This window comes from Montipora foliosa, chromosome 1 (assembly GCF_036669935.1).
Source record: "Montipora foliosa isolate CH-2021 chromosome 1, ASM3666993v2, whole genome shotgun sequence".
NCBI lineage: Eukaryota > Metazoa > Cnidaria > Anthozoa > Scleractinia > Acroporidae > Montipora > Montipora foliosa.
Genome location: NC_090869.1, coordinates 44,039,216 through 44,049,215, shown reverse-complemented (window position 1 = coordinate 44,049,215; position 10,000 = coordinate 44,039,216). Strand labels below are relative to the sequence as shown.

General features: G+C 40.9%; 1 protein-coding gene across 1 annotated transcript in view; it reads right to left on the bottom strand.

Annotated features, from left to right (window-relative positions):
- LOC137978014 (carboxypeptidase D-like) overlaps nucleotides 1-10,000 on the bottom strand; it is a 54,238-nt gene that overhangs the window by 32,845 nt on the left and 11,393 nt on the right. The window lies entirely within an intron of this gene.

The following is a 10,000-nucleotide window of genomic DNA, read 5'->3' as shown; positions in this document are numbered from 1 at the left end:
CCACTCGTTACGAGTTTTGGGGAAACATTCGACATTCGCCGCCATCTCAAACAATATGACATGCTATGCCCTCAGAGGAATTTCGACCCAAACTGCCTGAACACTAATTGTAAAATTAAACGACACTTACCTGGAAGGTGTGCTTTGATTAAAGATTCTAACTCGTATGTGCATACAATCCGAGGTCAAATCAGACTTCAAAGCTCAAAACCAGAGAAACCAAAGGTATCCAAGGGAGAACAAAACACAGCATGTATTTCAAGGTTATCCTCTTACACGCCAGTACTGTTATACAATAAGCAGTACATATCTCTAACCAATATGCAGCGAAGCAGAAGAACATGTGCCTGCGAGAAATAACAAATCAATGTTTCTTGACAAGAATGGCCTCAGCAAACGTGTTCTCCGATAGGTTAGGCCGATCATAGAAACTGCCAAAGTTAAAGTTCGAGCGCCATCCAGCAGTGTTCTTATTTTCTGGACAGAAATGTTTGAAGCTTTAACTGCTGACGTAGCTGCACCCCTGATACTCATTATGATGAATGGGTTCAACATCTTAGTGCTGATCATCGCCTGCAGCTGACGTGATTTGTTTAATCTACCAAAACATGGTGTTCTTTGTGGTTCGACTATCAGGTTGAGCATCGTAAACAAGCAACTCCTTTGTCTCCTTTCTAAGTAGAGCTGCCCTTGTAAGATAAGTTTTTAGCAGTTTCACAACACATAGTGACCATAGTCTTTTGTCCAGTTTGAGTTACACGTATCAAAAAAACTGAAAATCGTCCTTTGAAAACACTTTCTCTGACATATAAGAGATAAGTAGCAGATCTCTGTTCTGGCCATTCTTGGCAGTTGTTTGCTTCCAAAGAGAAGAAATGTAGAATAGATACTTTACTGTGACCCTAACATTGCAGGAGATCCTTGATTTTCTCAATTTCCAATCAAAAAGCGTTGTGTAAAGTGCGGTTGCAACTGTCAGAAGTGTTCAATCAAAAGCCAGCCTTTTCACGCTACACCAAGACTTGGGACCGCCAAAGTGTACTGAACCACCTAAAAGATTTCCCGACAATATGTCGGTCAAACACCTTACCCTAAAAGTGGTTACAATCATGGTTCTCCCGTGAGCTCAGAGAGTGCAGAATCTATAGTGTTTTTCATTGGAAGGAATTGAGGGAGGATGGTGTGTACGGATACTCTCTTAACATTGGCTGGTTGTTCTTTTGAAGCAGTTTATAAACAGTCGTGTTATAATCATAACGTCGGAGTTCACCCCGTGAACGGGAAGGAGGAAATTGATTTCTCACCACATTAACAGTTGGGCCTTTTTGTTCCTGAAATAGCATAGTTTCCTTCCGAGCTGCCTCGTCAGCAAGGGCAACTTTGAAAGCATCTTGAAACGAGCGGTCTTCATTCAGAAGCTTCTTCCTGGTACTTGAATTATAAATTCCACTAATAAATTGATCTCGTAAGGATCTTTCAAGGAATGCACCAAAATTACAGTCGGCGGCCAGGTGTCTTAAGCGCGCATTGTAATCAGAGGTGCTTTCGTTTTCTTGCTGTTTACACTGGTGCAACTTGAATGTTCCTGCTACTTCCAAGCTTTTAGCTTTATAATGAGATATAAGCAGATCACAAAGCTCGTTGAATTTCTTTTCAGGCATACACAGATCACGGAGAATGTTGTATGATGTTTTCCCCATAACAGATATTAGCACCGCCAACTTTTTCTTGTCAGCTGCTTGTCGGACAGCGTCAGTTGCACCTGCAGCACATTGACCAATGTCATATTTAGCCAAGCCTAAAAGCGGAGCTCCCTGGTCATTTATTAGGGACTTTAAGCAAATCGCTACGGCTGGCGCTAATACGGCTGCCGGAAGTAAATTTCTCCCAAAATGAAACACTGCGCATGTACGTCGGTTGCATCCAGCCGTAGTGTGAAATCTGACTACGTGAGTGGCGGTGTTTTGCCGTAGTGGCTACTACGTCGGGTTTATTTCGCTTCTCTGGCCCTTTTCAACTGACATCTCGGCATTTTAAGAATTCTGTTGGATACTATATCCTTTAAAGTCAATTTAAGTCAAGGATTGTGTCAAGGTTGCCTCTCATAAGCTTGTAAATCCGTATTATGAACTTACGATAGGTTTTGGCAAAGGTGTTGGAATGGCGAAGTGAGTTCAGCGCGCGGTTGTTTTCTTCGGTTAAGTTTGCTTTGAGGATTTAGTGAAGATGTTTTATATCTGGATACTATACGATGCTATTTTGCTTCTTTGAGTATAGATACATGTGTCTTTTTCACTCGATATTCTTTGAGATATTTGTCTCTGAAATTGTATATTTCATCCATCAAATTGTTGTTATTGTACAAGGTGTATAGCATTTGCTTTTGCTCAGAAATAATCTGTTCGTCCTAGCATGGCGAACAACGGCCATCGTCCTTTCAGCGAAGCCATTTGAAGGTAAGAAACTAAATAAATGAGATTTTAAACACCTTTAGCCCATGTTTCCTTGTATTTTGCTTTGCTAAACTTAAAATTTAGCAGACCACCGAGACGTAGTCTCCCCAGACCTTTTCAGTCACGGCAGCCGTAGTAGCACCATCCGTAGTGATTTGCTTAAACTCCCTATTCTTATTGCCTGTACGGTTTGTGAAAATGTTTCCGGTTGCTGCCTTAATAATTAAATCATTTTCTTTGCTTTCTTCTATAGAAAAATTTATTGCCTAACTAATGACTTCCGCGGTAATTAAAATTTTACGCTAAAAACCAAAATCGCATGAATCACGAAGCGATGAGTGCGACATCGGTTTTTCCAGGGACATTTACTTTGGAATTGACCAGTTTGGCAATAATTTTTTCTTAAACCGAATGAGTTTTAAAAGAAAACCAGCATTAAGCACAACCTCAGCGAGTGAAGTGAAAAGGAAAAGAAGCCATTTCAGAGTCAACTGTCAATAACCAGCGAATAGGAATCATGCTAAAATTAGAAGCCATAAAAACAACTTTGTCGGTTCAAGGTCAAAGAAGAGTTTTACTGCTGTACTTTATTCAACTTTATCTCTGAAAACAAGATCATTCACATTTTGATGTATTTCATTGAAACACGCCAGGTTGGCTTGGTACAAGAATCGGCAAACTACGGCAACGCAACCAAGAAAGGACGAACGTCAAACACGATCTGCTCCAACACTTAAATAACGTTTGGGTGCTTTAAACAAACTTCTGAAAACACAAGCTAGTGAGATTTCCCCCTAATGTTACGAGAACTCATTGCGAATACGTGTTTATAACATAAGGGCAAAATTTTCTTGTCACTGTCGAGGCACAGCGAAAACCAGTTGGGCAAACGAATTGAAAAAGCACTTGTTCGCTGGCATTTTAGAGGAAAACAAACAAACAAATCAACTTTTTCTTTATGTCCAAAAGAGTACAGATTAATTCTTATTCCTGAACAAAGGAAGAACCGATTAAACCAACTTTTAAAAATGCGCATCTACTTTAAATAACGCATCCGTAAAAATAACAAACCGTTTAATGCCCAAGGAAAGAAATTTGTGTGCTAACTATGAGCTATTACTGATATTCTGATTTGTAGTTGTCGTTCTGTTTCGCTCAGTCCTTTCGTTTCTGTTCTAGACATAGGTCCTCCAGGCATCATGTAACCTTATCAGAGCTTCTAAAGATATGCCAAAAATTGCAATACAGAGAAAAAAGTAGCTCTAAGCAAATTGCAAATAAACACTCAGCTTTAAGTTTACATCCCGCCGATGCTTGACTTGAATAACTGCGCAGCCACCAGTGTGGACCACAGATATCATGATATGTCAAACTCGTGAAACCAGCGAAAAATGCAGAAAGAAAACATCTTCCAAACCGTTTTCCACCTGAACACTAAAAGCGTCGACTGTGTAAGAACTTTCATTTATATATAGTATGGCCGTGTAGCCGCGTCGAGCCACAGAAAGCGCGCGAAAAATAAGCCTCGCTTATGTTCAGGTGAGTTTACCTGGGTTGAGCCTGCAATCCAATCGAAAACCAGTACCTGGTCAGCGGTCAACTTAAAAAAAAACAGCTGACATCGCAGCACTTAAAGCTTGAGCCCGCAATATGGTCACGTGATCCTGGTCAGCGAATACCTTGGTTTGACAGGTGTCAATTAATCAAAAGATGGATGTCCAATATCAAAGATGTATGCTGTAAACTAGCATGATACTGGTCACATTGGCATACGTGGAGGGGTGGACGTACGAACTACGGACGTTCATGACGTCATAGCTATAAAACCAAATTTTCTCGGATCGATGGGTTACCATATTTTCTTAACAATGGTGCTCCGCGCGCCGCGCGCCTTCGCGCGGAGCTCCGCTATAAAGAACTGATCCAATTCTTCAAAGACGATGAGAATAACTCTGTGGTCGGCTCGAGCTCGCCAAGTGAACCAAGTAATGAGTTAGCCATTACCAACGGCGGGAAATCGAAACTCGTGTAAAGACGCAAAAATAAGAACGATATCCAAAACGCAAAATTTTCAGAAGCATAAAAAAAATCGTTATTTCATACAGTTACTGGGTCCCATCCTCGTCGCCAGTTTTTATGAATCGGGAAAAGGAATACTATCCTCGAAAATGAACGTGGCGCCCAACAACGGAGACTATGTCACGCATGCCCAGCATAGGAAGCCCAACAAGATACAACAAGATAACATTGGTTATCCACCACAGGGGGTCTTGCTTGCACAGGGTGACGGTGTCACTTTTCCCTCAAGATCCCAACCGTTCGATCGCAAGGCATCAGTCTTCACGTTCTCTAAGGGATCTATAAAACAATGACCCTTAATGTACCTCTGCAAAGGAGGATACTATCAGTCCCAAAACTGAAGCCACTTCTCTGATTTGAACAGGGCCTTGCAACTGCACAAGGCTTTGACACTTACACGATGTTTGCTTTCTCAGGGATAAAAGAAATGGTCGTGTTCTTAGAGTCAAGTAAGTAAAAACCCAGAAATTCAACCATCTGAGAACGTGTAATGAAAGATTTAGTATAATCGATATCATGGATTGTGAATCCCAGAGCCCGGAGAAGGGCGACTGTATCAGCAACTACTTGGGATAGTTGACCATAGTTGATCAGGTGTTCCTGCCAGTACCGGTATATCATCTAAATACATAGCAGGTGGATCTCAGAAAATTGGCCACTACCGTAACAATTGATTGATTGATGTGGTAACCTTTGAAATTTGATGCGATAGCCAGAAACAATCTGTAGCCCGAGTGTGACCTCATTTGAAATATCGATTATTAACGGCGGCAGACACCTTCAAATAGATTCTTAGTCTGCTGCGTATTTCAGCTGTGTAAATGCTAGCTTCAGGCTTTTGCAGCTTCTAGATTATCGTCACACATCGCACGCACTTGCGAAGGGAATAATTGTGGCATATGTACTACAACCCGGTTGGATATCTTTAATTCTCTTGATATATCTTCTGTTTGATAACGTTGGTTATTGCCAACGAGTCGGCCGAGCGAAGGCGCGAGGCTGACAAGGCGGCGGAGCCGTGCGAGGTTTGGCGTAGGCAGAAAAAAAATTAGAGATGGCGGCGAAAATTATTTAATATAATGTAATGTAATGTATGTATAGATTGGCTGAAGTCTAATAAGACAAATTCATATTTACTCAAATCAAGTTTTGGTTCTTGAGGAGAAAGCAAAACGCGAGCAAATGAAGATATCAATGTCAAATACAGCTCAGTGATATTTTGATGTGACATTTAACTTTTGAGGAATATAGCTAAGCCAAAATATTTTTTTTAGTAAACAGTAATTTGGGCACCAAACTTATGCACTTTCTTCATAAAATGGAAAAGGAAACGCTCTTTCATCCAAATGTGCTACTTTCTCAAATTGTAGAACTTGAGAGAGACTGCCAAAATAATGACAAAAGTTTGTATTTATCACTACAAACAGAACAAAATTAAAAAAACCCCCAAATATTTATTTGATCATTCAAGAGAAATAACACTTGCAAGAGCCTACAATACGGCTTCTGATCAACAGATCATGAAATCCTTTTTCCTGACTTTTCAAAGTTTTGTTTTCACTTGCTTTTGATTATTACGAATTCGAAGTAAGCAAAAGATAGAGCAAATTACTAGGTAGTTTACAAATCAATCAAAAATCATCATGTATTTTTCAGTTCTTTAATCCCTTTGAAGATATTTCATCAATGGACAGTGTCCTTCTAAAAACCTCTAAGATAGAAAATAGAATCGGTTATCATGCACAGTATGACTCGGTAGCCTCGCAGGTCCTACAAGGTCTCACCCCCTAACCTTAACCTTAATGCTAACCATTTAAAATTAATGCCAAGACTTAACAACCATTGAGGTTTCATAAAATATTCATGAAACATTTAAGCAACTCCAGATTCATCCACTCACCTCCAGAACCACTCTACTTGCAAATTTACGGGTACTAACTATTGGATTTTCAGTTATCTGTACTTCTTGCAATTCCAAACAAGGTTGAAAACATTTTAACTTACATGTATTACCATCTTGTGTGCCTAAATGGCTTACTTAAAGTGTTGTAACTACCCTAATATGTCGTTCCGTTATACCTTCTCTTGTCCAGGTTTTTATGCTCTCACACCCTGTATTACTATTGCGCTCGTTATTAGCGGGAGTGTGGTCTTGGCTTGCGGGAAAAGTGCTTTTTTCTTGGGCTGTCACGCAGTTGCTCTTAGACGTGAAATTGGATACAATCTGTGGTTATATTTGCGTAGTCGTCTAGACAGAAATAACCCTACAGAGCTTTAATTACACATTTCTGCATCACTAAGCGTCCAATCATGTTTGTTAAGAATGACATTGTGGAGGACCGCGAAACAGAAATGATGACTGTCCTTGGATTTTAGAGTCCAGATCCCAGAGGCTAGACAGCGTGCCATTCCTCCATGTGCTCATTGCTTTGCTGAGCTTGTAAATACGGCGTCCGTATGTTAAGGAAGTACACTTTTTTTCGCATAACCAACGGTTAACAGAAAAAACTCTAGGGACTTGTTAACAGTTTGGGAAAAGATATGAATGAAATTGCGCAAAATGTTTGTAATCCGAAAGCGACAGAGACATGTCCGGAAGTGCGTTCTTGAGGAGCTTTCTCCAGCCTTTGCGAAGAGTGAGGGTAACCTTTCCTTTACAGATTGTGTGAAATATTTTCCATCCAACTTCTCATATGGATGGCTAGACATAACACCTTTGTTATAACTAATAGTAACGAGAAGTTTAATCACGCTCCCCCGCTGCCTTCCTTCTTTCCTTTGGCAGTGCACCCTATGGCCAACTCCTCCCTGTTTGTCCACCAAATTTCTTTCTTGAGGAGCTCTCGCCTGACCTGCTGGGCTTCTTTTGTAATAGAAAGTAACGACGTAAAAATTGATTATTGACTTCCATAAGTCCACTCCTTCTTCTTTCTTCGCCTTTTTGGGCGAAGCGGTACCTCTTCAATACATCTTTAGAGGACAAAATGGTGTTTAAGGGAGTTATAGACAGTTTGAAAGGCTACGTTCCATATGCGCTAAAGGATGGATAAACGTCGAAAAGTCTCAGAACTAACAGAACAACTTGGTGTGTCGCGTGCAACAATTTTCCACATCAAAAAAGCTGGTTTTTCATGCCTAAGAGAAAAAAATTGCAAACCTAGACCTGGTAGGCCATGCAAGATCAACGCCAGGATGGAGCGGATGTCACACTGACAAATCAAGGTTCTGCGTGAAAACAATCCCAACGTTTGTTGTGGCAAGTTGATGGAAGCAAGCGGTCTCGACGATGGCCATGTTTGCAAGGGAACAGTTCGTCGCTTGCTAAACCGGCGTGGTTTCGGCTATAGACACACGATAAATAAAACAAATGATGTTACAATTTAAACGCATTTATTCGATGCAATTACCGTTAATAAAGAATCTTTGGCTGTGAGATAACTTCTTTATCAAAGAGCATTACTTATACATCATATGCCGCATGAAAGACGTACTCATTGCCTTTTTATTAAGGACATTGACCGTGTAGGTTAAGATATACCTAGTTTAGATTTAAATTAACCTAATTTAAAAATTTACCTGTAACAGGTACACCAGTCATCAAAGGGAAGGGTGTCATATCCGTCATTCAAGCCCTCTTTATACTTGACACATGCCTTCTGCAGTAAAATATACAGCCAGCTGGCCGTCAGTTGATGTACACACCGTGAACTCGTAACGCTTGTCTTTTTGATGTTCTAGCTGAAGCAACGTTAGCATCAACCAGTGCGGCTACCCAACCAATATCTTCCAGCCACCCACCCAAGACGTTTTTAAAATGCCATTTCGAAATGGAGACCTCGAAACAAGATGACATTCGTCTTCTCCCCATAACTATCTTTCGTGTTCCACTGTATTTGCTCAGCAACAGGGTAAAGCGGCTTATCCATAGCAAGACTTGGTTGATCCTCAATAGTGCCGTTCACATTTTCCAGCCTTAATAGCTTTCAACTCCTCTTTTATAGCGTATTTGATTGAGTGTACCTCTGGTTGCAGCTGGCTCCTCGTTTCTGTTTTGTTAGGAAGAACAGTTGGTGCAACCTCAGTATAAGACTGCGGGAGTTCTGTCACAGAATTTGTGTTAGCTTCTGCAGTTTGTGAAACAATAACGTGTGCTCTTTCATTACCAGGAGCTTCAGCAGTGCTGTGCTGGAACATCGATATCCCCGTTCCATGAAAAGAATCTCGCATATTGATTGAACTGCGATTATGGTCGATGTTATCGATGGCAGCTGCTGTGAATAACCCCAGCTTAACGAAGATTGGGTGGACTCACAACATTTCCCAGATCTGTAGAGGTTTCAAGCAAGACTTAGTCCCAAAGTTTGGATAGTTTCTATGAGGTCGCGGCCACGGGTCTTTAGTAGCTTGACTAGATAAGCTCACATTCTTCGCTCCCGCTTAATAGAGACCTTTAGATTCTAGGACGAGGACGAGAACGAGTACGAGATTTGACTGCCCATTTTTAGCGAAAATACTGAGAAGATTTATAACCCGGACGATTAATCTTACTCTTTGTTAGGAGTGTAGATTGCTCAGTTATTCTTATTACTGGTAGCTGAGCCTTTTTGCTGATCGAAAATGCCAAAACTGCTACAATGTTGTTGAACTGTTTTGACACGACATCATTTTTGCAAAACCTCGTACTAAAATGACGACGGTATCACGTTTTTCCCGCCAAAATGACATTGGTCTCCGCGCGCTCACTGTTGTTCTATGAGAAAATCTCGTAGTCGTAGTCATTGTCGTCCTAGAATCTAAAGCTCTCCAATAATTTTTATATTGCAGCAACTGGGATATGGTTAAAGCGGCTTGGGCAGATGAATAGCTGACTTGCATGTCAATGTTCGGACCATAAAGGATCATACTTATACACTGGTATGGAATTTACTTGGCAATTAGGGCCAAACGAACCATCAAGTGTGTGCTTCTTTGCGAGCATGTCTTTGCGTACAATGAAAATTTGGTTTTATCAACGGAGTTCATAATGTAAATTGTCCACCGTTTCGAGCGTTAGCCCTTTGTCAGAGCGAATCCAAATATCGCTCTAACGAAGGGCTAAAGCTCGAAACGTCAGCCTTTAGAATTCCTATACGGTGGCCAATTTACATTATCAACTCCGTTGATAAAACCAAACTTTTCGTGTACTACTTCCCCACCGACGCAGCACCACAGTTTCTTTACAAACTACCCCCTTTATTCATTTGCGTGCAATGGTTGCGGCCTTAGCAAGATGCACCGTTTCTTCATCAAAGTCCTCCTTGTGGGCTTTCTCCACAATGGTCGAAAATCGTCATTATTTATTTAAAAAAAGCTCGGCTTCAATGCACGAACCGATTAGTTAGCTTTCTTAGGTCTGCGGCAGTTGTTGAGGCGAAACTCTAATGCATAAAAGTCAAATGTGCGCCGCTCTTTGAGAAGCCGTGCATTAC